Here is an 18,634-nt window from a genome sequence, read left to right as displayed (position 1 = left end):
CTGAAATTCACGTTTATATAAATTAATCATGTGAACGGCATCCAATAGCCTTAAGTGTTAGGATTACTAAGAACCCCAAACATAGGGGCATGCAGATTTCGCGAAAAGATTTCGAGACTAGATGAAAGTTAAAACACTCTAGCACCGTCTGTGTTTCGTGATTGGGTGAGTTTCTCCCATGTACATATCGATTGTAACAATACCAATCACAGTAATTCAGTGCGTAATTAAACGCGTCCTGAGTGGCTCGGTCAAATAAGGCCGCCAATCACAAGGAAGAAACCACAGGTGCGGGTGTACCTTGTTGCAGTCTAATAAGTGTACAGATCTTTTCACGAAAAATGCCTGCCCCTACCCATACAACATTTCGAATCTTTAGAGCCTTATCAAGCTATGTTTATTGAGCTAACTCTTCATATAATTTTTTTTTAATTTTTGTTTTGAGAGGAAAGATATTATTTGAACATCTAAAGCTTGATTATTTTATTTTTACAAGTATAATTAGAAGTAACGCCTCTCCGAACTGCGGAGAGAGTTTTCCTGACTCTCGGCTGTTGGTTGGGAAACAGACCAGTGTAGTTTCTCGAGTGACCGGCATATCGGACTGAGTCATCGGGCGATTGCAACCGAGACAGGCTACTGTTTGCGGCAACCTGCCTGCTGGGGCTCCCACTTACCTGGAAACCCATTCGTAACACGCACATTTTCCTGCTCGACTACTTCGCGAATTCCTGTATTAAACGTCGTGATGTGCGAAAAGAACACAAACATCACCTCTTTTACATCAGGAAACATCGTGAACTTTAAACTTTTAAGTTGTTTCAGCTTAATTAACACCGTCCTTTCCTCTCAACACAATTTCTAAGTCTCAGGGCCAATGTCAAAAATCTGGTAGTCGGTTTACCGAATCATAAATAAATTGGCCACATGATTTATTCCAAACCATTATTTTTGGTGATCCAAAGATTCGCTCCAAGATTAAGAAATGTTTTGAACTTATGAATATAACTATTAACAAATAGTGACTATTAATATTTGTTTAATAAATACGACTTTATCACCAATTCTTATGATACTGGCATTCAAAAACTAATTATTATAAATCATTCTGCGTCGAGTAGCAAAAAAATATTGATCTTATGAACTATGGATTCGTGAGTAAACAAACATATATTTAAAAAAATTAAATTCATAGGGAAAGTATTAATAAACTTTAGGTTGAAGAACATACACTACCTATGTTATGATATTTCAGATTATTTTTGTAAAATAACTACTTTTTTCTTTTACGTGAAACAGTTTTGCTGGCATCTTAATTCCTCACGTGAATCTGCCAAGGGATTGAATTATGCTTGGGATAAGGAATTGCCACGATATGGCATTCTGTGATGTAGGTAAAGTCACGTTTTTACATCACCGTCGTCTTATTTGAACCAAAAAACATTGCGGAAAGGGTGCTTGATAACGTTTGATAGCAGTTAATAGTTTTAATTCAATTCCCTTCGTTATACACAATACTTCCGTGAGGTGCAGCCCTCTAAAACGGTTTTCGCTTAGCACAACACTACACTTGGACTAATGTTTTTGCTTTGCACAACAGTACAACATGGACCAATGTTTCCGGCGTCCCGATGACATGGTGCAGACCATCGGATGGAGAAAAACGCAGTGCACATAAAAAAAAATTCTAGACCAGCTGGGTGTTAAAAATATTTTTAGTATTGTCAGTGTTTCGTGGTTGGCTGGGTTTATTTCAGGCGCATGTCTACTGCCTGCACACAAATCATACCCAACCGGCAACGGAAGAAAAACGCGTCCCGAATGGCCCGGTCAAATAGGGCAATTGGCTTCTCCTGCTGACGGTCGCTAGCGCAGACATGTCTAATGGGCAGAGAACTGAAAAATTCGTGGATTCATTTCGTGTTATGCTAAAATTCAAATAATTATACCTTAGTGCTGCTTCTGCCATTGGTTCACTGTTAATCTGGAGGACTGAGGGCCAATCAGAGACCCATCACTCATAGAAGCGTCGAATCAGAGGCCACACAATCGAGACGACTCACAAGTCAGCAGCCAATGTACAGGTAGGTGGCATTTGCCCGAGTGGTGTAGAGGATATTGGAGTCTATCCTGAAGGCCATTGAACCCGCGAATTTTTCCGGTCTCTACTAATGGGTAGAGACCCGGAAATTTCGCGGATTCTTCTGGCCTCAGGATAGAATTCAAAGTTATAGGTGTGCTCGACCCATGTTTACTTTCCCATTGGTTGATTTCTTAGCGAGAACATTTTTTATCCTTGTTATTTGGCACTACCTGATTCGCTTACTTCTCTCCCAGCTGGGCATCGTTGGCTCACGGTCGTGGAGGGGCGTGTCCAAACAACTGCGTGCCAATCACGAACACAGTGCGAGTGTGTGAAGGTTTGCATTCTAGCTTGCGACTAAATGAATCCGCGAAATTTCCGGGTCTCTACTAATGGGGCAGTTATAATATTCCGCGGAAGAACACATGCCCCCGGGACTATGCGCGCGGCGTGGTGTATCTGCTAAGGAAGAAGGAGGGGGGAGGTGACTCGGCTCGGTCGTGGGCGGGAGAGGCGGTGAGCCGCGGAGGAGGAGGGTACCGTTATGCCGGACCAGGTCACCTACTTCCTGCCTGCCTCACGCCGCGCAGGGCTGTCCAAAACCCGCCCGCCTCCCAGCGCTTAGGGTCGCGCCCGCCTTATCTCGGCCTACAAACACTCGTTATATCGGCTTCATTAAGGAGAGGTAACCAAAAGACACCACTTTTGTTTCAATAGTTTTCGGCCAAAATGTTTGCTATTCGAAATTTGGCTTTGTTAAAGAATAGTTGATATTAATAGAATGTCTGAATTTTATAATAACTAACCTCCTCTGACGTAATTGGCGTTTAGTACCTATCCAACTAATTTTTCACAACTAACAAACAATGGCAATAAAAACTATGTCATTGTAAATCACTTAGTGTGCGATTTATACCTAGGTAAACACAAATTTTTAGTGTTAAATTGCATTAAAATTTTGCGCGAGGCTTTCAGTACTCGCTATTGATGTTCAAACATAAAACCTCGGTAACGATAAAAGTAATGTGTTCTCATGTTGCAAATAAACTTATAAGACGAAAATCGGACACCAAATTTAACGTAGAATTCTTATAAATAACGCCGAGCATAATTTATATAGGATATGTATTTATTTTAGGGAAAAACTGTAAAAAAAAAAAATTTCTACTTTTTAAAACCTAACTTTTATTCTATTTAATACAGATGGTATTATTGATATATCAGGGTTAACTAACAACAGAGGTATCGAACGCGTTGCATGTGAATGCATGTTGGTGTTGTAGTAAGCATAAAACTTTTTTAAGGGATTTTTGGTCCTATAGTAATGGTAAAATATGTTTAGTTAGACCGGAATTACCATCACCTGCGTTTTTGAGGTCATATTTTTTAGGCGCGTTGGGGATGCAAATTTTAGCATGCTGGTTTATATGCTTGTAATAGATTACGTGTAATATTTAAGTCTGGCAGTTACGAGAATCTTCACTAGTCTACTTGAAATAGGTCAAGTTTGTTTGAAAGATATGTGTCTGAAAAGAATGTCTCGTGGTTTGGATTCGTTTGGCCTATACGCCTCACATCGGACATGACTAGTGTAAAAGGTATCACAAGAATCGAAAAATAAGGCATCTTGGTTCAGAGACGCTTGGCCTATATGCCTGTAGTTGGCACTCCAGTAGTCATATGGTACGCCGAATATGGCCTCTAGGTAGGCAATATTTATTCAATCGGGTAATTATCTTAAGAGTTTTTGTTCCAAGCGATGAAGATTAACGAACTGGCCGAATTATAAATGGAAAGTTTGTCTATAATATAACATTTGTGCTATTGGCTAGGTTTCTACAACTAGGAATCTGACTTCTTATACATGAATTGAACCGAGTACTATGAAGAACTTAACGTAATGTTTAATTAAACGCTAAAAAATATTCTACATAATTGTTTAATATTTTATGTAAAAACGTGAATGAGGTGTCAAGTTTCGTCTGATATGTCAAATATCAGATGAGGTCAAGTTCAAGACCTAGCTGCGGAAGTTTTAAGCCTTTTTGCGGACCTTTCAAGTCACTGACAGTTTTGGAAAAACGTAAAATCTTCCCTCAAGATAGGAATTATTTTCACTATGAAGTGTGAAATTCTAATTAATTTTGAGGAATACGGAAGGTCAAAATCTCCGAGATGACTGCTGATTGTATCCGACTCACGATGATAGTTAAATCGCAATTATATAAATATTTTTTACTAAATAAGTTTTTAAAAATACATTTTGTATAAATTTTTAATGCGGTAGTCACTTTACTATAGCAGGAATACACATTGGTTGAGTAATCTGAACTTTAAAATATATTTCACAAGTGCGGAAGGAATTTTTTTACCGTTTATATACCATGGATGTGTCTCATTACCTCCATTATGTACATACCTATACGATATAAGAGCTGCCTCTTCACAATTGGTGCGATGGTAATGCGGTTAAAAGCACTGCCCCGCACTGTAAGCCTAAGGGTCATGGTTTAGAATCCTCTTACCACCATTATAACTTTAACTTATTCAAATATTTTAATGAACCTCCGTTAGGAATAACAAACAAAATATGACCGTTGGAGATGGCAGTGCTCCTGGCAGGCGACACTAGCATACTCTAGTTCACAACCTACGAAATACCGTGCAGGATTACAGATAGCCTATAGAAGACGAAGGTGCCCGAGGCCGAAGACAAGCTCCTAATCTCAGGCACCGAGAGACGGACTTCCCCGAACATAGCCGAATCTTCACAATTGGCAAGCCAACATTTTATCAAACCATAGTTCCATAATAAATGCATTAGGCTCGTACGGAAGAAAGGAATCGACCGAATCAACGTATTAATACGTTTTTTTGATGATTTTTTAGATTAATTTCTAGATTAATAGTTACAGATTTTCAATTTGTTGGCCAAATTTGCCGACAAGATGGTGGATGCTACGACAGTTTGGTGATTTGCACTACTGCACTCTAGCAGGTATAAATTTAAAAAATTATAAATTAAACCAAAAAGGTTGCAGCGCACTCTAGCAGACGATGTGTACAATATGAGATATTAATGCTCCTAGTAGCAAGCATTGAAAACAAAGATGTCAGCAGCGCACTCTAGTAGACGACGTGTACAATAAGCGATACAAGCGCTCTTGTAGCAAGTATTAAAATCGAAGATGATGGTTTGGCATTCAACAAGTGCTGTTATTATTATTTCATATTAAAAACAAATTATGTCCGATATGTGTTATATATACATACTTTATTTAAATCTTGGTCTGGTATAGGCCTATGTCTCGATGGCCTTGTAGTCCAACCTGTCATGGTTCGAATCACCTCGCTTCAAATGAATTTTGGATAAAAATTTTTATTTACTATGTCTTTAAGGGTCATAATAACACTGGTAGGTTGGAAAACATCGACCTTACGTGCATGAGACAGATCGATGCTGGCGCACTTTAGGAACAAACAGCAGAAACAAAGATGGTGAACATTACATTATCCAAAATGGTGACCTCCAGCAGAAAAAAACAAGATGGAGGCTGTGTCGTCAGAAAACAATATGGCGACCTCCAACAAAAACAATATGGCAGCTGAGATGCCATAACTTAAAATGACGGTGTACAATATGGCGGCCTGGATCAAGGTAAAATATCAAGGCCAATTTCAAAGGTCAAGGTCGCGAAGCAACCGTAACGAAAAAGTGCAACATTCTGGAGTGGGGCATTCGATTTCAATATGGCCGCCGTGACGTAAAAATCCAAGAAGGCCACCGTGACGTCAAAATCCAAGATGACCACCGTGAAGTCATAAATCAAGATGGAGGTCCCTGACATCGACAACAAACTCCGACAACAGTAGCAGGAGGAACTACTATAAACTATCATTAGATATAGTTGTTTACCGCAGGATAATTACAAGGAAGAAACCTCCAGCACTGGCGTACCATATTGAATTTGGTGTTCAATTTTTTCCCCATGAAAATTACCTGCCCCTACGTATAACTAGAGACAGTAACAAAAATTCGCGGATTCATTTAGCGAAAGGCTAAAATTCAAATACTTATTACGTTTTGCTGCTTCTGCTACAGGACCACAGTTCATCTGGAGGAATCTGGGCCAATTAAAAACACACAAACAAAGAAGCAACCAATAAAAGGATACCTAGTTGAGAAGTCTCACAAGTCGACAGCCAATGAACAGGTGTAGGGCCATGAATTTGTCGCGAAAAGATTCCGAGAGTAGCTGGAAGTTGAAACACTATAGCATCATCTGTGTTTCATGATTGGGTGAGTTTATTTCAGTTCCACGTCGATTGTTACAACACCAATTATAGTTATTCAGTGAGGAAGCAAACGCGACCTGATTGGCTCGGTCAGATAAGGCAACGACTTCTTTCGCAGACGGCCGCCAATCACAAGGAAGGAACCGCTGGTGCGGGTATAGCTAGTTGCAGTCTAACTGGAGTTCAGATTTTTTCGCGAAAAATTCCTGCCCCTAAACAGGTGGCAATTGCCCGGGTAGACATAGTACTTCAGAGTCTATCTCAGAGGACAATAAACCCCAGAATTTTTCCGGTCCCTACAAATGTCTTCTAAAACTAACACTTGTCTGCGTTATATACTTATACATATTTATTTTCCAAATAATAACACGAATTGGGCATGTCCCTAGCTAGACACTGGAAAAATTCGCGGATTCATTACGCGTTGTGCTAGAATCCAAACTCACGTAGGTACCTTTATACTGGATTGCTTCTGCGATTGGCACGCAGTTTATCTGAAAGACTCCGAGCCAATGAAAAACCTTCAACCAAAGAAGTATCGAACCGCAAGCGTCCCAGTCGACAGGTCTCACAGGTCAGTAGCCAATGAGCAGTTGGCATTTGCCCGAGTATGTAGGGCAGTTTCGGAGTCCATCCTAGAAACCACTGAAACAAGCGAATTTTTCCCAGTCTCTAGGTAGTTATAGCGTGAAACGTCAGGGAAAATCAATCTCTTGGACAGGTTACCCAACAAGCCTGTGGTTTATTTTTTTTTTTCCTCCCGACCGGTGATCGGCATCGCTCCAGTTGACGACAGTACCGCGGGAAAGAAACGACAAAACCGTTTATTTTATATTTTTTTGACGAAAGTGGGTACTCGTGAAGTAAGTAAGATACCGGGCGGTGCGGGCGTTTCGGCCGCGACCAACAAAAACAGGTCACACTCCACTTGCCGCAGCTGTGCGTCAGGTCGGGTCTTGTCCGCTGGTGCGGCGCCATCGGAGACCAGGCCACTTGGGGAGGGGGGGGGACACTGAACATTCGCTTTCGTGGACCTGCTGGTGTCTGGGTTCAGAGTATGCTCCAGTAAAATGCCTCCATCTTCCTCTTTTCCTTCCACCATTCCTCATCCTTAGAGACCGGGAAAAAATTCGCGTATTCATTTCGCGACAGGCTAAAATACAAATCGTTATACCTTAAGTGCTGCCTCTGCTATTGGCTCACAACTCAATCTGGATGACTCTGGGCCAATGAGAAACACCCAAGCAAAGCTTTATCGAATCACAGGCTGCTACGCTGGAACGTCTTACAAGACAGCAGCCAATGAGTTGGTGGCATTTGTCCGAGTGTACGAGTATCCTACAGTTCATTATACCCGCGAATTTTTCCGGTCCCTACTCATCGTTCACTTTATTCCAGTCTTCTCCTCACTCTCTCTCTCTCTCTCTCTTGCACTCCTTTAAACTCTCTGCTCTTCCAAACCTCATCCTTGATCTTTCTTCTGGTTAAAACTGGAGTTTATCCATCCGGCATATCACTTTTTAAAATTTCAGTCGCCGACTTAAGGATGGTCGGACTGCCACCTATAGACCGCCAGGTGAACCTGTGGTCCAAGCAGTGTAGCAGCCATCAAAAACGCCTCCTAGCCTTGTGGACTCCGCAATTAAACACGATCGAGTCCCGAAAATGGGCTTGTATTTTCCGTGAAAATTTTCGAGAGTAGCTGAGGGTTAAAACCCTGTAGCGTCGCCTGTGTTTCGTGATTGGCCGAGTTTCCTCCAGGTACATATCTAGTGCCAGCACACCAATTACAATAATTCAGTGTGGAAGAAAATGTGTCCGGTCAAATAAGGTAATTAATGTTGTCTCTCGCAGACGGCCGCCAATCACAAGGAAGAAACCGTTGGCGCGGGCATACCTTATTGCAGTCTACTGAACGTTCTGATATTTTTTTCCCCGGAAAATTTCTGCCCCTTTGTCCGCTGACAAAGGGATTCGTTCATGTGAGTTCTCGCAAGCATGTTGTTGTCGACTTTTTGTTGTTTCGGAACGGGTAAAATTATTGGTTTTATAATTTTTTAAGTAATTTATACAACTATATTAAGGCAAACGTTCTTGTTTGTTGCGGAAAAAAATTGCGGAAATTTTTTTAGGTCACATTTTATTATCATTAATTAAAAGTTTTGTCATACAGAGAAAAATTGTGTCATAGAGTGCGTAAAACTGAAGTATAAAAATATATATTTAAATCCAAGAGGTATAAATAAGGATTTTTGAAATTACACCTGGAGAACTAGGTGGCTTAAGAACCACGAAATGACGATTTAGGCTGGCGTCACACCATGCGGTTGAACCGGAGCGGTTTCCCGATTGAAACCAATATGGCGCGTTTTGGTTTGTATCCCTCGTCGCAGATTACAATTACAGACAGGGAATATTCGTAGATTAATTTACCGTTGTGCTAGAATCCAAACAGATGCATTTTCACGCAGCTTCTGTGATTGGCTCACAGATTATCTGAATGACTCTGAGGCAATAGAAAAACCTTCAATCAACGGCAGTCCAGACAATTGAGTATACGGATAATACAGTTAATATGGGTGATAGGTAGGGACCGGAAAAATTCGCGGTTTCGATGACCTTCGGGAAAGACTACACAGTCCTCAGTAAACTCGGGAAAATAACGCCTGTTCATTGGCTTCTGACTTGTGAGTCGCCTCAACTGGTTTGCCTGCAATACGATACTTCTTTGGTTTGAGTGTTTCCCATTAGCCCAGAGTCGTCCAGATGAGCAGTGAACCAATAAAAATAGCAGCTTAAAGGTATGTGTATTTGTATTTTAGCGTATCGCGAAATGAATCCGCGAATTATTCCTGTCTCTAGTGATAGGCAATACAAAAAATTCTTGAATAAGCATACTTACCGTTTATTACTATAAAAACAAACTACACTTTGTAACAAAATCAAATAGTATACATGCCCTATACTGTTAACAAGTGATTAAAAAAATTATGAAAGTAACTTTTCAGATGATTTCCTAACAAGCAATTCGTCACTTTCTTCCATTTCAAGCATGTGAGGCGTTTGAATGAAGACCGGTTAGAAACACTGTCGTGAGCTAAACGTCTTTGTCTACATTTATGTAGAATACAATTGTTATTTTTTTAAATGATAATATTAAATAAAACGTCTACAAATCACATCCGGATAATCCGGAGACCTGGATCAACGGTGGCCGGACAAACGAGAGGTCTTACTGTCCTTCGAAGCGCAAGCACCTAAGTGCACGCGCCCTTGTTCTGCATGGTTAATTCCCCCTTATGGTACACACTTAGAGACACACTTAGGTCCTCCCATAACCTGGACCCCTTCCCCCCCTTACACACTTAGATTAACTTAGGCTAGAAAAAAAAAGCTCCGCACCTGACAGTGGCCACTGAACAGGGGGTTGCAGAGTCCACCCTGGAGGTCGGTACAGTCTTTGAATATATATACTGTATAGAAGTCGCGAGTGGATAGGATTTACTCTACGTTTTTCAGAAGCGTATGATGAGCAGCTTGGGAACTTCGCCGCTGCAGTGCGCTGCCGTAACGCCCTGTATCGTCTTAGGTTGTTATTTACACGTTAGAGCGCAGCTCTGTCGCCCACTGTCATTCCCCGCACCCCCCCACCCATCATTCACTGCAGCTCAAGTTCTATCAACGGGAGGGGGAAGGGGTGTTTGAAGAGTTCGACACTTGTCCGCTAGGGACCACCACAAGTCGATGCCCTAGAGATGGTGGCGATTGCGGCGGTGAATTAGCCAACTACCTCAAAACCGTATTAGAAATTTTAACCTGGGCTGGCGACTTCTATAGTGTATATATATATATATATACAAAGGTACAGTGCGTGGCCAGGTCCCCCCGGGGGGCTGGTGGCGTGAGAGGGTGGGGGAAGTTTTGGTGATGTTGAAGGTGGGGGGGGGGGGGGGAGCGCGGTAAAGGGGGCGGAGCGTGGTTCTCGAGAGAAACTTTCCACGCTGCGCGTGCGCAGTTTTCACTGTCGGCCGTGCGAAGTGGCGCGGCCTACTTGGCGCGGCTGGGGCCGGACCTGCCCCCCCCCCCCATCTTGTCCCCTCGCGAGAGGGGAGGGAGCAGCGTTATTTTGGCACAACCGCGCAATTAGCGACCCCCTCTCCCCCACCTTCTTCACCGCTCCTGGCTTCAGTGTCAAGGCCCTGCAGCACGCCGACTACCGTTGCGAGGAAAGTGGACTGACTTGGGTTGGGGGGGGGGGGGGGGTTGTCACTAAATAAACACGTGTCCAACTCCTCTCCAGCGAAGCTACCAGACCTTCCATGCCGCTTTTTATTTTTTTTTTTTTGAGTATCTGGCTGGGTCGGTTGTCGGCCCGCAAGTTTTCTGCCCTGCAAAGCTGAGGTGTTGATAACTTACTTTACACTTTACTTTTTACGCTTGACACCGCTTGCCCTAAAGCTTCCGTGCTTTTTTTTATTTTTTGACATGACAACGTCTAATAAATCCATGAACGCCGGCTGCACGCACGAAAAACTGTCCCGTTACGCACATTGTACGCTTGCGCCGCATCTATCTCTCTTCCACTCGACTGTTTATAAAGTGAAGTGAAAAGTTAATGTGGTTTTCATTGCTTGTTACAACAACAATTTCGGCAATAAAGGTTAATTATTCTTGTATTTTAAAAATATGATTACTAGTATAATTTCAAGTATTTTTTCTTTTATTATTAAAATAAAAATGATTCAATTTCATTCATAAAGTATGCAATCATTTCATCAATGTTTTTTATGACGTTGTCACGTTAAACTATCGTCCGTAAACTGACTTTACAGACAACCATTTTTTTTTTGACGTGGCACAGGTACTTATCTTTGGCTACTTGTTGAAGTCAACACACTTGCGAACTGGTGTGATTATCATGATAGTTGTATTAGCTCGCGTGAAGTAACAAGTTGTTCCCTCGCGGCCTGTTAGTAAGTATGAGGTCACAACAAGGTACAGAAGGCCTGGGAGATATGATTTATGCCTTCACATCCCAAAAATTGGAATAAATAGCTCGAAATTAGATATTATAGCAAAGGTTGGAAAAACCCAAACAATGGCGGGACTTAAAAATATTTTAAAAAAAGTTCTGCCTGGCACCGTAAGAACTTGTTTAGAACTCTACCGTATTGAGGCTGGGTTTCACGCGATATGTTGATTTTTTTTTCCCCTCATTTTCTCTTCATTATAATTTAACAATATACCTCTCTTTTATATGTTGCTCTCTCGCATATATTTTCAACGGATTTTTGATATGATAATATAATGTGCGTAAGAATTTGTTCAAGTGATAACGATTTCGTAAACTAGCGGGATTTTTTAAAACCAGTAACATTACATTACACTTATTAAATATCCATTGAAAATATTTGTGACAGAACAAAACAATGAAAGTGATAAATTGTCTAAAAGCCCTTAACTAATAGTAATTACAAGAAGATAAAGAAAATCAACATGGCGTCTGAAAACCACTGTGTTAACTCGTGGACATAAAAATTAATTCAAACAGTCACTTTATTTCCAGTTAATTTATGTTATCTCTCACATTTGTTTGAGAAAAATATAAAATTCATAGGAAATTTTACCGTATTTGTATACCGAATCCGCCATACAATGCATAGGTTCATAAATTCCAATACTTGTGCAGATCACTTGTAGCTGATTGCGCAGCTTTCCACATATGTTGAATAAATTCTGCTGGTTTAGTTGCAGAACGGGGGAAAAAATAATTATGCGAGGGCCCTAAAAGGGCGTAATTAAATGCACAAATGGCTACAGGCTTACGCAAGAATCTTTCCTGGAAGCCCACGAAGTCAGCTAGGCATTGTGCCGGTGTTCGTAAGGCCCGCTCTACAATGGCACGGAAACGGAGACGGATCACGTAAACGTAGACGGATCTCCCGGCACGTTTCACCATCGCGTCTGCTGCTTCCGCAACGCACGGAAACGTAACAAATGGCAACCAATGAGATTCCATTTCAAGGTCACGAAAAATTAATTAAATTATAAAATATATTAGCTTTGAGATCATAGCACGGGCCTAATTTACGTAAATAATAAAAAAAATAAACGACAAAGTTGTAACAGAACACTAGAAATTCTTAATCATAATTTGTTCGTCGAGTCCCGATCGCTTGTAGCGTCTTCAAATCGTGCCAGCCCCACCAATAGAAACGCACCCAACATTTTTCCCCGCACTGCTGCTGAAGTGTTGTCGCAGATTGGGAATGCACGAGCTATAGTTCACGCGAACGAAGATCGTGTAGCCCCAACATGTGTCGACGCAAACGTTTAGAGTAATGATCCTCGGATCGTTCTCGGGGTAAGATCTTTGTATCGCGGATCGAAGAGCAGGATGGTGCAACTGTTGCGTGAGCCAGCCGCTAGGGGCAGCACGAGGGCGTAACGAGCCCGCTAGCGCCGGTGTCCGGGGACGCACCACAACGCCGAAATACCACAACGCCGAAATGCCAAATTGACCACAACGCCGAAATACCACAACGCCGACAGCTAGAAAAAAAACTGCTGTGTACCACAACGCCGAAATACACTAACGCCGAAAAATGTCATTGCAGGACTGCCACAAAGGTTAGGTTAGGTTAGACTAGGTTAGGTTGGACTAGGTTAGGTTAGGTTAGTTTTGATTGTGGTATTTCGGCGTTAAGGTACATTTAAGAAACACACACAATTTCATTCAGTTGTTATTTCAGCGTTGTGGTACACATCAGTTTTCTAGCTGTCGGCGTTGTGGTCAATTTTGACATTGAGCGTTATGGTATTTCGGCGTTGTGGTATTTCAGCATTGTGGTAACGACCCCCGGTGCCCTGCCTGCGGCTCGCAGCCTAGAAGCTCCCCGCGCGCGACCGTGCTATCGCGAGCAACGGTTCATTAGCGGCCAGCGGTCCCGCCGTGTTGTATTAATATTCCCGTCGCCCGGCCAGATAGGCGCCCTATCGGCCGAGCAGTGGTGCCAACGTCTGCCGTCGTTGTCGGACGAGTTGCTATCCGCCCCGCCCCGCCCCCTCCTCGCCCCTCAACCACCGCGAACACACTGCACAACGCGTCCACAATTCGCGAATACTTATGAGCACACTTTAAAAATTCGCCTGTACAACGACCTTAGACTCCATGCACTCATAGCCAATGTCCTCTGGAGAGATTTCCTGGGCTTCATGTGATTCGATTAATATTTGGTCGAGGGGTTAGCCGTTGGTTCTGAGTTCTCCATTTAAAAAAAAAAAAAAAAAAAAAAAAAACATTGAACGATCGCAGAAGCACAAGAAAGCAGAAAAAAATTGTTTGATTTTCTACCAGAAACGAAATGAAACAGTGAATTTTATGTTCACATCTCTATTAATGAAAGGTTTTAAGCATTGACTAAAGATTAAATAGGCCTATGCATATTCTTGTCTTTCGTGCAATGAGCCGCTTATGTAACCGTCAAAAGAATATGTTTTAAACGTTGACATGTGCACCATTATGCACTTCGATCCGCGATCCAAAGATCTTAGCCCAAGAACGATCTGAGGATCATTCATTCCTCCAAACGTTTGCGCCAACACATGCTGGGGCTACACGACCTTCGTTCGCGTGAACTATAGCTCGTGCAGTACCAATCTGCGACAACACTCGAGCAGCAGTGCGGGACAAATGTTTGGGCGCGTTTCTATTGGCGGGGCTGGAACGATGCTAAGTCGCCACAATCCATCTCACCAAAATGATTCGATATTTCGACGTAGCTGCTCCGGCAACGAATTCGTGTGATTCGGCGTCGGCTAATGGACATAGTTGAAAACAGAATTTGCGCGTATGTTTATCACGCCCGGCTTTATTTTTGAAGAATTCTACGTTGAATTTCCGCGTCCGAGCTTTGTATTTTAAGTATATTTGCTACACATGAGAGCACATGAATATGCTAGTTACCGAGGTTAAATATGATACACACCTCTGACGAGTACTGGAAGATTCGTTCATGTGTTACACACACACACACATACTATATATATATATATATATATATATATATAATGTGGGCACGATTGTAACAGCAACCCAGAAAGGAATCTTTTCCCGCCAGTGACGTTGGCGAAACTGTGGCCCCCCGCGGCGCGCTAAGCAAGTGTGCCAAGTGTGCCAACTAACCCACTTGCTTATTCCCCCACGCCTTGCCTGCAGTCCGTCCACACCAGCGCTGCAAACCGTCTCACGAGCTGGTCAAGTATTACCCCCTTCCCACACCTGCTTCTGATCATGACGTGGACCTTCTTCCATGTGTATCGTGGTGCGAGGTTCGCATAGCAACACTGTGAAATGCTTTCCTGGCGAGACCTGATAGCCGCTATCTCCCAACGACCGGCTGGCGTTTTATCATAATTACTCTATTTTACTCGGAAATGCAGGTAATTTTTTTTTTTCGTCGAGGTCAATAAACTCCAGAACTGTTGTTTGTGCTGTGCCAGTGTGCGGGATCGTAAACAAACGAGTAAAGTTGTGAAGCGATAAACAAGGCAAATTAAAATATGACTGTACAATTGTAAATGAGCTCCACAATAGAGGAGCTTGCTTCCATGCAAAAAGTAATTCATGCGATTTACTTCAATCTAAATTCGAAATCGTTGATACAGCTCCGAAACAGTTGCATTTCGATGCAAATATCTAGCTTCGACTTTCATACAGCTTTTGATTTGTTCTCCTAAATAGTGATTTGAATTTTAAAACAAATACCGCCTTGGATTTAACATAGGATTTCACTTTATTTCTAGTGAATTCCGCTATTCAAGCACTTTTTACTATAGCGAAACTCACTGATGTACTGGTCATTAAAAGCTGGTAGAAATTATTTACGTCATTATAGTTTCACTTATTTCAAATCACTTGTTATATTCAGATTTTATGTTTTAACACTGAACTGTAATATTCAAGAGCACATTCGAAAAAAAATAGTTTTGTGAACATCCCAAAATATTTGGTAAAAATTCACCTAGTAAAATATTTCGTGAAGTAACAAAAAAAAATTTTTTTCTTATTTAATGTGGTGAAATTAAGGCGAGCCGCCTATGCAGACATTTTGTAACCATAAAATCGTTGAACATTAACGTAACAGTTTTGTAGGTAACTAAAATATCATTTCGTTACCGACACAAATAATTTTACGATGTAAATTTTCAATAATTTTTTTGTGTCAGGCACAATTTGTTTGCGAGAACACAAAGTTATTAAAAAAAAATACAATGTTTCAAAACTATATCAGCTGTTCTTTTACAATATAAGAACTAATGTGCATGATAATGTGCATTTTTTGTTAAAAAAAAAAAAGTACTTCAGTTAGCAATTAGTTACTGAAGAGTTACTGATAGCATTCAGCTTGAAAAGGATTGCAGATTTTCTTTGCACATAGATGTTTCGGTTATGCTGTCAACTGCTGTAAACACAAATAAAATTCCTTGATATTAGTCATCAATATTAATCTTATTTTAAAGGTACAAATCACACGATAATAAACTTTAATTTCAAAAGTTTCTAGTAAAACTAATCTAATGATTCAGGTACTTAGCAGTACACAAATTTTGATGTATTGTCTGGCATGGAATCTCTTTTGGTGAAAAACTGCCAACTGTGAACAATGTAAAGAAGCAGTCTAAAGCATAAGTATTACAACATTTAGCCTTAACCAAATTGCTCTACAGAAGCACATAAGTGGAATGGACCCAGAACAAGTAGAGAATGTGCTGGATTTGTTGTTATTTTCCTTAACGGTCATAAATATAAATAACAAAACAAATATTACAGATGCAACTGAAAACGGCAATTATTTAGCGATAATAAGTATGTAAGTTGCAAAGAATTTAAAATTATAATTTTTACAATTTTGATTTAGAATTACAACAAAATATTGTGATCAATGCTATGCAAACGTACAAATAATTTTCGATGGATGATTTATTTTTTTTGAAGTGGACATGGCGATAACTTTAGACCATATGTAGTTTTGTGTTTTAGACTTATTTTTCGTGATGAGCTTACAGCTGAAGTTTGTCGGTAAAATTCTGACTGATATCGTATAGTAAGTTTAGCCTTAAAGAGCACGCCTTATATATAATTTGTGATATTAAAACGTTTGCCTGAGTATTTAAGTATGTATTCATGTGTCAAGTGACTGAAATATACGTTTGATTTTTTTTAGAGCTTTTACTCAGTCACAATGTCTATAAACATGGTAAAAATATATTTTTTTAAATATTACTAATTTATTATTATTCCTTTATTATGAAAATTTTATTCGAACATTCAATTTATATTCGATAAATCCTAGGTGTATATATATGTTTTTATTCATCCGAAAGAATGTATTCTGTCAGAATTTATAATTATGAAGTTTTGCTCTTGATTTTCCTTATTTATTTTGTTAATATAGTTTATATAGTTAGTAAGTAAGATAGCATAATGTACGCAGCCTCTGCCAAAATATACTTCCAGCGGTGTAAATACCGGACCCTAACGAAATAACACCTAAAATACTGTTACTGTATCCTTCCTGATCCATGCATACATACATAATCCTGCATGTAAATTATCTTACTTGAGTATTAAGGAGGATGGCACCTCAAACAAACAGACACATCACAAAATCTTTTGTCACAAGAACCGGATGATCGGCGGGAAACCTTTGTCTTCAGAACTCTGTCCCTTCGGATGTGTTGTTGTGTACAGTCAAACTGTAAGTTACCCCATCTTCCCTGTCACTCACTCACATCTTCCTATACCAAGCTTTAACATGACCTTTGAACATAGTGAATGTTTTTTTTTCTTTGTGAGATGTGTACGTGAATGCAGCAAAAATATTTTTACGTGAAAAATAAAACAACGTTCGCGGGCTTTCACGGCCATTGTCTGAAGTAGCTTTGCTTCTGGGTTGTAGCCGTGTCCTTGGCGAATAATTCACAGACATTTTGGTCGACATTGCAGTCACCTAGAAGCCAATCTAATTCAAAAATAAAACAGTTTAAAGAAAAGAAACAGTTTATGGCTATCACTATATATAGTGTTGTCAAAAATATTTTTTTTTAACTTTCCAAGTAGTTACTCATTAGAAACAAAAAAAAGTTTCTTTTGTCACTAATGAATGGTTTTGCTGAAACTAAAAACTTGCATTTTGTTGTCACCGCAAAACTATTTTGTGGGATCAATATTGACCAAGATATTGTGTTGTGGCCAACAAAATGTTTTCGTAGAGTAACTTCCGCGTGGTTCAATAAACATATGTGTGCTTTCTAATCAAGACTTAATTTGCAATACTCTGTGCAAGGTAAGAAAGCTGATGCACAGAACATTTTAAAAATATAATTTTTGCTACATTGATGTAATTAAATGTTTGTATGATAATGATGATTTATGTAAATGATTTCTTGTATAGAATACCATGTTTCAATATATTGTTAGTTTTTAATACAAAATATGCTTTACTAGTAGCAAAAAATTCAATTTTGAACTAAAAAAGGTTTTGTTGTGACAAAAAATTATTAAAAACTATAATGACAAAATAAATTAAGGAGACAAATTGTTTTAATGCGTTTGGACGCATTTTTATCTTCCAGGAAAATGCAATAATTACGATAAAGGAGTTATCGAATCTTTGTTCATAGCAGACTAGTTGTTAAAGGTGTCTTTAAGATATTAATTATTAAAAAAGATTGTTTCCAAAAAACTTAAGTAGCAATGACATTTATAAATATAAAAGGTAGAAAAAAGATATCAGAAAACAATTTATCCGAAAATCTATATCATTTTTATCTTATAAAATGCTTGGTCAAAAACCGATTTGAAATTGTATTACAATTAGGCAACATACAAATGTGCCCTTAATTGTACCAGTAACTATAAAAAAAAGTATTTATATTCAATTGTTGCGCCGCTAGAATTGTTTTGTAGGAGTCACAAAAAGTTTACACCGTAAGACAACATTTGCGTTACAACAAAGCGTTAAAAACTAAGGCACAGAGAACGAATTTATAAAAATTTTGTTGTTGTTGTTTATCCATACGTTTCTGTGTAGATGAAACTCAATAAAATTAACATCTGCTAAGGGGGAAGTTTCCTAAATCATTATGCTTGACGAACCGACCATGTTAAAGGTGTATGTCCCGTTACAGGTAATTATTTGATATGTTCATTCAACAGGTTAAACTTAACTACTTTTGAAGTGATTTAACTTT

General features: G+C 39.9%; 1 protein-coding gene and 1 long non-coding RNA gene across 2 annotated transcripts in view; one reads left to right on the top strand and one right to left on the bottom strand.

Moving 5' to 3' along the window:
* Positions 1-18,634, bottom strand: part of LOC134537182 (uncharacterized) — a 102,897-nt gene that overhangs the window by 51,397 nt on the left and 32,866 nt on the right. The gene's annotated exons all lie outside the window — the stretch shown is intronic.
* Positions 1-18,634, top strand: part of LOC134537181 (ichor) — a 77,879-nt gene that overhangs the window by 55,138 nt on the left and 4,107 nt on the right. The window lies entirely within an intron of this gene.

Source organism: Bacillus rossius, chromosome 12 (genome assembly GCF_032445375.1).
Source record: "Bacillus rossius redtenbacheri isolate Brsri chromosome 12, Brsri_v3, whole genome shotgun sequence".
Taxonomy (NCBI): Eukaryota; Metazoa; Arthropoda; class Insecta; order Phasmatodea; family Bacillidae; genus Bacillus; species Bacillus rossius.
The sequence above is the reverse complement of the archived record's forward strand: the minus strand, read 5'-3'. Positions and strand labels throughout refer to the sequence as shown.